The sequence below is a fragment of the Pleurodeles waltl genome, chromosome 2_1 (assembly GCF_031143425.1).
Source record: "Pleurodeles waltl isolate 20211129_DDA chromosome 2_1, aPleWal1.hap1.20221129, whole genome shotgun sequence".
Taxonomy (NCBI): Eukaryota; Metazoa; Chordata; class Amphibia; order Caudata; family Salamandridae; genus Pleurodeles; species Pleurodeles waltl.
Genome location: NC_090438.1, coordinates 451021147 through 451034499, shown reverse-complemented (window position 1 = coordinate 451034499; position 13353 = coordinate 451021147).

Here is a 13353-nt window from a genome sequence, read left to right as displayed (position 1 = left end):
GAAGGTACTAGTAAAAAGACTGAGAACAAGAAAGAGGGAAAATACAATGTTTAATTAGATTGTTAGATACTGCTATAGGATAATTAATGTGTACTAGTTTCATTTATATCTCTTCTAAGCATGATGTTAACATATTTCTTTTCTTTCTTTTCAACAGTGTTTGGATACAAATGTCATGAAAACTTTGTAGATATTAGTAGTGACAGAAATATATTTCTTTCAGACACTTATGGAACAGTCTTCATCCTTAGCGTATTTTATCTACTGCCTGTAGTGTGTTTTCTGGTTACTGACCTATACAGTATCTGACATGCACACTCAGTCAGTGTGTCATGTAAGTACTCATAGAACTGTACATACAGCACTTATGAATTCACTCAGTCATTCACTCACTCATTCAGACAGATATACTATCACTGACCCACACATACACCCATCATATAGTCATTAAGTCATCCATACATCACTGCTACACCCACTCACCCATATATCCCTCATATACTCACTTAGTCACACATAGACCCACTCAAGAACGCATTTACCTATCCATGCAGCAACTACTACACCCTCTCAATCACCTATAAAATCAATCATACATCCACTCACACACCTAAGAAGCCACTTTTGCACCCAGTCATTTATACATACAGCCACTAATGCATCCTATCACTCACCCATACAAGCACTTATTCACCCAGTCACTCAATCATACAGTCAATCACGCACCGATACAGCCACTAATGCACCCTATTACTCAACCACACAGACACTCACAAACCCACTCACTCACCCATCCTGTGACACATACCCCACTGACACAATGTCTTAGACACACCCACTCACTCACCCTTAAAGTCACTTATGCATTCACCTACCCATGCATTGTGTTACTCATCCATACAGCCACTCACACACTCAGGCGGTCATTCTGACCGCGGCGGGCGGCGGTCGCTGCCCGCCATGCGGTTACCGCCGAATGATGGCCCCACGGCACCCGTTCCCGCCATCAGGCTGGCGGGAAGGGGGTCGGAATCCCCATGGCGGTGCTGCAAGCAGCGCCGCCATGGCGGATTCCCTGGGCCAGGGGAAAACCGGCGGGAAACCGCCGGTTCACCTTTTCTGACCGCGGCTTTACCGCTGCGGTCAGAATAGCCCAGGAAGCACCGCCAGCCTGTTGGCGGTGCTTCAGCCGCCCTCCCCCATGGCCCATACAGCCACTCACGCACGCTATCAGTCACCCATACAGTCACTGAAACACCAATTCAGTCACTCATACAGACACTAATGCACGCAGTCACTCGCCCACAGAGCCAGTCATGTACCGAGACACTCAGCCATATACCCACTCATGTACCCATTCACCTACCCATACACCCACTCCCTCACCCGGTCACTTACCCAGACAGTCACGGAGACGCCCAGTCACTCACCCATATAGTCATTCAGACACCCAGTTACTCACCCAAACACCCCTTCATGCACCTATTAACTCACCCATACAGCCACCCACATCACATACCCTTTCAAGCACCTATACAGCCACTCATACACTCCATCAGTTACCTATACAGCAGGTAATGCACCCACTCACTCACCCATACAGCAATACATGCACCCAGTAACTCATCCACACACCAATTCATTCACCCATTGACCACCTATATAGTAATTCATGCACCCAGCCATTGGCCCATACACCTTTGCACTCACTCACCCATACAACCACTCATGCACCCACTCATTCAGTCATACAACCATTCACTCACCCTCTCACTCACCTTAACACCCACTCCTACAAGCACTACTCATCCATACAACCAGTCACACACCCTCTCACTCACCCATACAGCCACATGCTCACCTATACAACCGCTCACAGACTTGTTCACTCACCCATACAGCCACTCATGCACCTACTCCCTCACTGATAGAACTACTCAGACATTCTATCACTTAGCCAGACAGTAATTCATGAATACAGTCACTCACCCATTCACCACTCATGCTCTCAGAGACCCATACACCCACCTATGCACCCACTAACTCACCCATAAAAGCACTCACACACTCATTAACTCACACATACAACCACTATCACTCACCCAGACAGCCACTGAAGAACCCATTTACTCACTCACCCAGCGACTCATGTACATAGTGTTGGAAAATGGGTTATTGGTAAGGGCAGGTAGGTACCTACACCTAGCAACAAGCCACTAACCTCCACCTAGGTACAGTTAGGTCTCAGTAAATTAATCCCAGCTCAACCCTTGGTAGCTTGGCAATGAGCGTCAAGGCTTAACTTAGGAGACAGTGTGTAAAGCATTCAGATATCACAAAACAGTAATTAAATAAAACACAGGAAACAGTTTAAAAATCCAAAACCAATTTATAAAAATAGTTTATATTTTTATCTTTAAAATGACACAAAAACGATTAAAATTGGTTCAGGGGAACCGGAGATATGAATTTTTAAAGAATTATTATTTTTCTAGCGCTTAGAAACAAAAAGCGCCAATCGGGTCATCTGGTTGCACCTCGACCGGGACAAAGTCAAAGTTTCAGGCCGACCGCCATGGAGCCCTGCTCGGCTACAAGTCGCGGGAGGCCTCGGTTAAAAAGTTACCTTCTGACTTAGTCTTTATTTTGAAGTTTTTCTTCACCGGGACGAACCTGCCAGTTGAATCCGACCTCCTGGAGCCCTTGTCCGGATACGCGATGTGGGTTTCCTCGGTGGAGATTTTTACCTTCGGACTTAGTCGTTTTTTCGAGATGAAAATCCTTCGACCGGGGTAAACCTGGATCTTGATCCGACGTCCGTGGAGCCCTTCGCGGATATGATGGCTGGGAGGTCCCGGTCAACTTTTTACGTTCGGACTTAGGCCCTGATTCTAACCCCGGCGGTCTTTGACCGCCGGGGCGAGGGTCGGCGGGAGCACCGCCGACAGACCGGCGGTGCCCCGCAGGGCATTCTGACCGCGGCGCTTTGGCCGGGGTCAGAAAGGGTAAACCGGCGGTCTCCCGCCGGTTTACCGCTGCCCTCAGAATCAGCTGCGCCGCCATGGGGGATTCTGACCCCCCCTACCGCCATCCTGTTCATGGCGGGAAAGCCGCCATGAACAGGATGGCGGTAGGGGGGGTCGCGGGGCCCCTGGGGGCCCCTGCCGTGCCCATGTCAATGGCATGGGCACGGCAGGGGCCCCCGTAAGAGGGCCCTGCAAGGTATTTCAGTGTCTGCCTTGCAGACACTGAAATACGCGACGGGTGCTACTGCACCCGTCGCACCTTCCCACTCCGCCGGCTCGATTACGAGCCGGCATCCTCGTGGGAAGGGAGTTTTTCCCTGGGCTGGCGGGCGGTCTTTTGGAGACCGCCCGCCAGCCCAGGGAAAACTCATAATACCCTCCGCGGTCTTCTGACCGCGGAGCGGTATTATGGGGGCGGAATTCTCGGCGGAATGACCCCCTTAGTCTCTTTTTCGGAGGTTTTTCTTTACCGGGACGAACCACCAAGTCAGGCCGGGTCGCGGTTGAGGCAAGCCGGCTAGAATTTCCGCGGCGGGTCGGTCCCTCTCTGGAGCTTTTTTTCCAAAATTCTCAAATCTTTTCCAAACTTCTGGGGCTTCACCCAGATGTTCTTTTAAGGTTCTTTTGGGGTCCACAGCTCACCCCAAGGGTCCAGAAGTTCTGTGATGGTCCTTGGGAGGTGCGGACTTCAACTCCCAGAATGCACCTGGCGTAAACTCCTTTTTGGCCACTGGACAGTTTTCAGCTGGTCACTTTTCAGGAGTTGGTGCAGGGGGACTCTGGATAGCAATTTTTCACCTGTAGCAAACAGGGAGTCCCTCCTTGAACCAGTTGAAGCCAGGCAAAGTCCTTCTTGTGGTGAAGCCCAAGTGTGCAGCTGGTGCAGTCCTTCTGAGTGCAGGGTCCAGGTGCAGGCCAGGGGTCCAGCAGGGCAGTCCTTCTTCTTCTTTAGTTCCTTCTTCTTGAAATTTGGTGGGGATCTGAGGTGTGGGGCAGGTCTGCCAGTTTTATCCTTGCTCCTGGGTGAAAAGCAGGGGGGTCCTGGTCCTCCAATCAGGTACAGGGTCGTCACCCTGTGATGACCACTTCCTGGGAAGTGTGGCAAAAATCCATCCCAAAAGGCAACAGTCTCTAAAAATCCAACATGGCTGAATCTGATTTTTGGAGGTTACATCTGGCTAAGCCCACCCACTGGTGTGGCTAAAAATCATAAACACACCCCTCTCCTGCCCTCTCCTAATCTAATCAAGGGGGCACCTAGTTGTCTGGGGTTGCAGGATGTGGGGGTGTTGCTGGGTGCTCCAGATGTCCTTCTCTGCCTTTGAAGACCAGTTTGGCAGCCCTCCCCCTTCCTGCCTCACCATCTGCTGAGGGGAGATTCTCTCCCCCAAGCACATTCCTTTGTGTGAAGCCAGGCCACTTCACACCTCATCAAGGCAGCTTGGCAAAAGCTGCTGCAGGCTGGCCAATCAGAGCATAGCAGCAAAAACAATGCAGAGCTGAAATTGGCAACTTTTTAGGTAAAGTCTAAACCTTTTTACCTGAACAAGTTATATTAAATCCCACAACTGGAAGTTGTGGGATTTATTACAACAATTAATTTGATACCAAATTCTTGGAATGCAACATTTAAGGAGACTTTAAAATTTAAAATAAAGTCTCCCCATTCTAGCCTATGAAGGCCATTTACTTAAATGAGGGAAAAACGAATTTGGCTGTTTTTACCTCACCAGGGCTTATAAATCTATTTTTATAAAGTCCCTGCTTATAGTTACATGGCACCCAGCCCTAGGGGCACATAGGGCACACCTTAGGGGTGACTTATATGTAAAAATAAGGTAGTTTAAGACTTTGGAAGTACTTTTAATTCCAAAGTCGAATTTGCATATAACTTTAATTTAAAAGCAGCCAGCAAGGCAGGCCTGCCTTTAAAATGACACTGGGCACCTCAGCAGTGCACCTATGGGTGCACTACCTATGCTGTGGTCCCTAAACCTACATGCCCTACCATATACTAGGGACTTATAGGTAGGTTAACTTAGCCAATTATAATTAGCCTAATTTGCATATCCATTTTACACAGAGCACTGGCCCTGGGACTGGTAATCAGTACCCAGGGCACAGCCAAGAGTCAGTAACCACCAGTACCTATCCAAAAATTGTGGGGGTGATCAGGCAAAAAAGGAGGACTTTCCTACACTGCCCCCCCCCCAGATGAAAGGTGATGGGTACTAACCTACACCCTGGTAGTCCTCATCAGCTGAGTGGAAAAACCTGGAAAGGCCATCTGCATTGGCATGAGCAGTCCCAGGTCTGTGCTCCACTGTGAAGTCCATCCCCTGTAGGGAAATGGACCACCTTAACAGTTTTGGGTTCTCCCCCCTCATCTGCATCAACCACCTGAGAGGTCTGTGGTCAGTTTGTACACGGAAGTGAGTACCAAACAAGTAAGGCCTCAACTTCTTCAGGGAACAGACCACAGCAAAGGCCTCCCTCTCAATGGCACTCCATTTTTTCTCTCTTGGGAGTAGTCGCCTGCTGATGAAGGCAACTGGGTGATCATGGCCCTCTTCATTAACTTGTGCTAACACTGCCCCAATCCCTTCTTCTGAAGCATCTGTTTGCACTACAAACTCCTTGCTATAGTCAGGGGCCAGTAACACTGGTGCTGAACACATAGCCTGTTTTAGGGTGTCAAAAGCTTTCTGACACTCTGGGGTCCAAATGACCTTCTTGGGCTGTTTCTTGGAGGTAAGCTCAGTCAGAGGGGCCACTATGGTCCCAAAATTCTGAACAAACCTCCTGTAGTACCCAGTCAGGCCAAGAAAGGCCCTGACCTGAGTCTGGGTTTTAGGAGCCTCCCAATCCAGGATAGTCTGGATCTTGGGCTGGAGAGGTTGTACATGGCCTCCACCAACAAGGTGGCCCAGGTACACAACTGAGCTTTGCCCTATCTGGCACTTGCTTGCCTTGATAGTCAGGCCTGCTTGAAGCAGGGCCTGAAGCACTTCCTTCAGGTGGACCAGGTGGTCCCTCCAGGTGGAACTAAATACAGCTATATCATCCAGATAAGCTGCACTGAAAGATTCCAACCCAGATAGGACTCTGTTCACCAACCGTTGGAAGGTGGCAGGAGCATTTTTCATGCCAAAGGGCATCACCTTGAACTGAAAGTGGCCCTCTGGTGTGGAAAATGCTGACCTCTCCTTAGCTCTTGGACTTAAGGCAATCTGCCAATATCCTGAGGTCAGATCAAATGTGCTCAGGAATTTGGCAGCCCCCAACCTGTCAATGAGCTCATCAGCTCTAGGTATGGGGTGAGCATCAGTCCTAGTGACTGCGTTTAGACCTCTGTAGTCCACACAGAATCTCAATTCTTTCTTCCCACCTTGGGGATTAGCTTTGGGCACCAGTACCACTGGACTGGACCAAGGACTATCAGAGGGCTCAATTACCTTGAGGTCCAACATCTTAGCCACTTCAGCTTTGATGTTGGCCTTGACCTGGTCAGACAGCCTGTACAGCTTGTTCTTGACAGGCAAGCTGTCACCAGTGTCAACATCATGGACACACCAATTGGTGAGTCCTGGGGTCAGGGAGAACAGACTAGCAAACTGTCCCAAAACTTGCTTACAGTCTTTTTGTTGCTGATCTGTCAATTTGGGAGAGAGTACCACTCCCTCCACTGACCCATCTTTTGCCTTTGAGGACAGGAGGTCTGGCAGAGGTTCACCCTCCTCCTCCTTCCCTTCATCAGTGACCATTAGCATGGTCATGTCTGCCCTGTCCTGGTGGGGTTTCATCCTGTTTACATGCAGGATCCTGTGAGGATTCCTGGGGGTGCCAAGGTCCACCAAGTAGGTGACCTCACCTTTTTTCTCCAGAATTGGATAGGGCCCAGTCCATTTGGCCTGAAGTGCCCTAGGAGCCATAGGCTCCAAAACCCACACCAGCTGTCCTGGGTGATACTCAGGCATGGTAGCCTTTTGATCATGCCAGAGCTTCATGAGCTCCTGGCTGGCTTCCAGGTTTCTGCTTGCCTTCTTCATATACTCAGCCATGCGTGACCGCAGGCCTAGCACATAATCTAGCACATTCTCCTTGGATTCTTTGAGAGGCTTTTCCCAAGACTCTCTCACCAAGCACAATGGGCCTCTTACAGGGTGCCCAAACAGTAACTCAAAGGGGCTGAATCCAACCCCCTTCTGTGGCACCTCTCTGTAGGCAAACAGCAGGCAAGGGAGGAGGACATCCCATCTCCTCCTGAGTTTGTCAGACAAACCCATGATCATGCCCTTCAGGGTCTTATTAAATCTTTCCACCAGACCATTGGTCTGTGGGTGGTAGGGGGTGGTGAACTTATAAGTAACACCACACTCATCCCACATGGCTTTCAGATAGGCCGACATAAAGTTTGTGCCCCTATCTGAGACCACCTCCTTTGGGAATCCCACTCTGGTGAACACACCAAGTAGGGCCCTAGCCACTGGGGGACCAGTGACTGTCCGGAGGGGTATTGCCTCAGGGTACCTGGTGGCATGGTCCACTACCACCACAATGTACCTGTTACCTGAAGCAGTTGGTGGGTCTAGGGGACCAACAATGTCAATCCCCACCCGCTCAAAGGGAGTCCCAACCACTGGCAGTGGTATCAGGGGAGCCTTTGGTTTGCCTCCTGTCTTGCCACTGGCTTGACAGGTGACACAGGAGCTGCAAAACTCCCTGACTTTTTCTGACATTTGGGGCCAATAAAAATGGTTGACCAGCCTGTTCCAGGTCTTGGTCTGTCCCAAATGTCCAGCTAAGGGGATATCATGGCTTAAGGTAAGGAGGAATTCTCTATACTTCTGGGGGACCACTACTCTCCTAGTAGCCCCTGGTTTGAGGGCCCTTGCCTCAGTGTAGAGAACTCCATCCTCCCAGTAAACATTGTGGGACCCACTGGTATCCCCTTGTTCTTGCCTGGTAGCAGTCTGCCTCAGGCCCTCAAGAGTGGGACACTCTCTTTGTCCCTGGCACAATTCTTCTCTGGTGGGCCCACCTGCCCCTTGCAGTTCTACCAAATCAGGCATAGTTTGCAGGGAAAGTGTCCCTCCCTCAGAGTTCAGATCCTCCCCCTCAGGGTTGGATTCTTCCTGACCCTCTGTACTTGTTGGGGCTGTCAATCCAGACCCAGTGCCCTTTCTCTTTTTCTTGGAGGCTTGGCCCATTGTTCCAGGGTCCAAGTGTCCAGCATTTCCCTGTTGTGCTGCCTGTGACCTGGTCACAGCACACACCCATTCAGGGAGGTCCAGCATCTGTGCATGGACCCTTCTCTCCACTTCTGACCATTCAGATGCTTCAAGATCATTTCCCAGCAGACACTCTACTGGGAGGGCAGGAGCTACAGCTACCTTTTTAGGGCCAGTCACACCTCCCCATTCCAGACTCACCATAGCCATGGGATGGAGTTTGGTTCTGCTATCTGCATAAGTCACCTGGTGGAAGACACCAGGTAAGACCTGCTCTGGAGAAACCAGTTTTTCTGTGACCATTGTCACACTGGCTCCTGTATCTCTCAGAGCTTCCACTTCAGTCCCATTGACTTTAGGCCTCTGCCTATACCTCTCCATGATGGGAGGTAAGGTGGCCATAGTTGCAATGTCCACCCCACCCACGGATACTAAGGTGACCTCTGTGTACCCTGATTCCAACCCTGGGCCAACTTCCACCCCCAACCCTACACTAGCAATCCCCTGGGATTGCCCACCAGTGGGGGGCTTCTTGGAGCAGATAGCATCTCCTCTTTTATGTCCAGGTTGATGACAATCAAAACACTTGCCGGCCTTAGCAAGCTCCTGAAACCTTCCTGCTTTAGCAGGATCATAATTCTTTCCCTGATACCCTTTCCCTTTAAAAGTGAATTGGCTCGGGGCTCCCCCTCCCTGAGAAGTTTTTGGGGACTCTTGTGAGGACTCTTTGGGCTTTTTATCATCTTTCCCCTGGTTCTTCCCCTGAGAAGAACCATGTCCTCCCTTTTTCTGATCACCCCCTGGGGGTTTCTGGTTAACCCTAGTTCTTAACCAGTCATCTGCTGCCTCCCCCAGCTCTCTGGGGTTGGTCAACCTAGAGTCAACTAGATACTGGCGGAGCTTCTCTTGGACACAATTAGTTAGAAGGTGCTCCCTCATAATCAAATTGTACAGCCCCTCAAAGGTACTTACCCTGTTGCCCTGTATCCAGCCCTCCAGTGCCTTTACTGAAATGTCCACAAAGTCCACCCAGGACTGGGTGCTTGTCTTTTGGGTGTCCCTAAACTTGAGCCTATACTGCTCTGGGGTCAGACCAAACTTTTTAGTCAAGCAACTCTTCATACTGGGGTATGAGTCTGCATCTTCCCCACTCATGGTTAGGAGCCTATCCCTCCTAGAGTTGGGAACTAACTCCCAAAGAAGTGAACCCCAGTACTGAGGCTTGACTTTCCTCATCTGGAGGGCCCTCTCAAAGGCCCCCAGCCACTTATCTATGTCATCCCCCTCTACATAGGCAGGAACCACCCCTTTGGGTAATCTGGGGGAAAACCCCCCACCCAGGGACACCTCAGCTTCTTTCTCGCTGCCACCATCTCTTTTTTCTTTGTTTGCCCACTTTTTCTTTTCTAGGGCCAGCTTATCTGCTTCCAAAGCTATGTATGCTAGCTGGGCCTCCAGCTCTCTTTCTCTGATGGATGGGTTCTCTCCTCCTGAAAGGACCCCCTTCCTACCACTAGCTTTGGGTCTGCCCCTAGTGACTGTATCTACTGAGAACCGTTCTTCCTCATCCTCACTTGGGCTCAGATGCCTTCCCTCCCCTGAGAGGTTAGAGCTAGCATCCTCCCTTTTTCTTCCTCCTCTGGAGCTTCCTCTGTGCCTAGCTCTTGGGCCTCAGCCCATGCTGTCAGGGATTTAATCAGGATTTGCTTCCTGAGATCAGTGGTTGCAGGCAACCCTCTTTCAATACACAACCCCCTAAGCTGGACTACTGTCAGTGTGGGTAGGTTAGCCAGATCAAGCTCCATGGTTCCCTAGTTTTGTGTCAACAAAAAACTTTTTTGCAAAAATTGGAAACAAGAATTTAGAAAAATAAAAAAAATTCAATAATTGAAATTAATCCAAATTAATAATAAAAAAAAAAATTAAATTAAAAATTTAAAAATAATAATAATTTTTGCACTAAGACAATTTAAAGGATTTTTTATTTGTTTTACTTAAAACTGTAACGTGATACTGAACACAAGTACAGGATCCCACCGCTGCCACCAAAAATGTTGGAAAATGGGTTATTGGTAAGGGCAGGTAGGTACCTACACCTAGGAACAAGCCACTAACCTCCACCTAGGTACAGTTAGGTCTCAGTAAATTAATCCCAGCTCAACCCTTGGTAGCTTGGCAACGAGCGTCAAGGCTTAACTTAGGAGACAGTGTGTAAAGCATTCAGATATCACAAAACAGTAATTAAATAAAACACAGGAAAAAGTTTAAAAATCCAAAACCAATTTATAAAAATACTTTATATTTTTATCTTTAAAATGACACAAAAACGATTAAAATTGAATCAGGGGAACCGGAGCTATGAATTTTTTAAGAATTATTATTTTTCTAGCGCTTAGAAACAAAAAGCGCCAATCGGGTCATCTGGTTGCACCTCGACCGGGGCAAAGTCAAAGTTTCAGGCCGACCGCGATGGAGCCCTGCTCGGCTACAAGTCGCGGGAGGCCTCGGTTAAAATGTTACCTTCTGACTTAGGGGGTCATTCTGACCCTTGCGGCCGGTGACCGCCAGGGTCACCGACCACGGGAGCACCGCCAACAGGCTGGCGGTGCTCCCGAGGGCATTCTGACCGCGGCGGTTCAGCCGCGGCCAGAAAGGGTAAACCGGCGGTCTCCCGCCGGTTTACCACTGCCCTTTTGAATCCTCCATGGCTGCGGAGCGCGCTCCGCAGCCATGGGGATTCTGACACCCCCTACCGCCATCCTGTTCCTGGCGGGTCTCCCGCCAGGAACAGGATGGCGGTAGGGGGTGCCGCGGGGCCCCTGGGGGCCCCTGCAGTGCCCATGCCCATGGCATGGGAACTGCAGGGGCCCCCGTAAGAGGGCCCCGCAAAGTATTTCAGTGTCTGCTAAGCAGACACTGAAATACGCGACGGGTGCAACTGCACCCGTCGCACCCCTGCAACTACGCCGGCTCAATTCTGAGCCGGCGTCCTCGTTGCAGGGGCATTTCCTCTGGCCCGGCGGGCGCTCTTTTGGAGAGCGCCGCCGGCCCAGAGGAAATGTCTGAATGGCCGCCGTGGTCTTTTGACCGCGGTGCGGTCATTCAGCCGCGGTACCTTGGCGGACGGCCTCCGCCATCCGCCAAGGTCAAAATGACCCCCTTAGTCTTTATTTTGAAGTTTTTCTTCACCGGGACGAACCTGCCAGTTGAATCCGACCTCCTGGAGCCCTTGTCCGGATACGCGATGTGGGTTTCCTCGGTGGAGATTTTTACCTTCGGACTTAGTCGTTTTTTCGAGATGAAAATCCTTCGACCGGTGTAAACCTGGATCTTGATCCGACGTCCATGGAGCCCTTCTCGGATACGATGGCTGGGAGGTCCCGGTCAACTTTTTACGTTCGGACTTAGTCTTTTTTTCTGAGGTTTTTCTTTACCGGGACGAACCACCAAGTCAGGCCGGGTCGCGGTTGAGGCAAGCCGGCTAGAATGTCCGCGGCGGGTCGGTCCCTCTCTGGAGCTTTTTAAAAAAAATTCTCAAATCTTTTCCAAACTTCGGGGGCTTCACCCAGATGTTCTTTTAAGGTTCTTTTGGGGTCCACAGCTCACCCCAAGGGTCCAGAAGTTCTGTGATGGTCCTTGGGAGGTGCGGACTTCAACTCCCAGAATGCACCTGGCGCAAACTCCTTTTTGGCCACTGGACAGTGGTCAGCTGGTCACTTTTCAGGAGTTGGTGCAGGTGGACTCTGGATAGCAATTTTTCACCTGTAGCAAACAGGGAGTCCCTCCTTGAACCAGTTGAAGTCAGGCAAAGTCCTTCTTGTGGTGAAGCCCAAGTGTGCAGCTGGTGCAGTCCTTCTGAGTGCAGGGTCCAGGTGCAGGCCAGGGGTCCAGCAGGGCAGTCCTTCTTCTTCTTTAGTTCCTTCTTCTTGAAATTTGGTGGGGATCTGAGGTGTGGGGGCAGGTCTGCCAGTTTTATCCTTGCTCCTGGGTGAAAAGCAGGGGGGTCCTGGTCCTCCAATCAGGTACAGGGTCGTCCCCCTGTGATGACCACTTCCTGGGAAGTGTGGCAAAAATCCATCCCAAAAGGCAAAAGTCTCTAAAAATCCAACATGGCTGAATCTGATTTTTGGAGGTTACATCTGGCTAAGCCCACCCACTGGTGTGGCTAAAAATCATAAACACACCCCTCTCCTGCCCTCTCCTAATCTAATCAAGGGGGCACCTAGTTGTCTGGGGTTGCAGGATGTGGGGGTGTTGCTGGGTGCTCCAGATGTCCTTCTCTGCCTTTGAAGACCAGTTTGGCAGCCCTCCCCCTTCCTGCCTCACCATCTGCTGAGGGGAGATTCTCTCCCCCAAGCACATTCCTTTGTGTGAAGCCAGGCCACTTCACACCTCATCAAGGCAGCTTGGCAAAAGCTGCTGCAGGCTGGCCAATCAGAGCACAGCAGCAAAAACAATGCAGAGCTGCAATTGGCAACTTTTTAGGTAAAGTCTAAACCTTTTTACCTGAACAAGTTATATTAAATCCAACAACTGGAAGTTGTGGGATTTATTACAACAATTAATTTGATACCAAATTCTTGGTATGCAACATTTAAGGAGACTTTAAAATTTAAAATAAAGTCTCCCCATTCTAGCCTATGAAGGCCATTTACTTCAATGAGGGAAAAACGAATTTGGCTGTTTTTACCTCACCAGGGCTTATAAATCTATTTTTATAAAGTCCCTGCTTATAGTTACATGGCACCCAGCCCTAGGGGCACATAGGGCACACCTTAGGGGTGACTTATATGTAAAAATAAGGTAGTTTAAGACTTTGGAAGTACTTTTAATTCCAAAGTCGAATTTGCATATAACTTTAATTTAAAAGCAGCCAGCAAGGCAGGCTTGCTTTTAAAATGACACTGGGCACTTCAGCAGTGCACCTAGGTGTGCACCACCTATGCTGTGGTCCCTTAACCTACATGCCCTACCATATACTAGGGACTTATAGGTAGGTTAACTTAGCCAATTATAATTAGCCTAATTTGCATATCCATTTTACACAGAGCACTGGCCCTGGGACTGGTAAGCAGTACCCAGGGCACAGCCAAGAG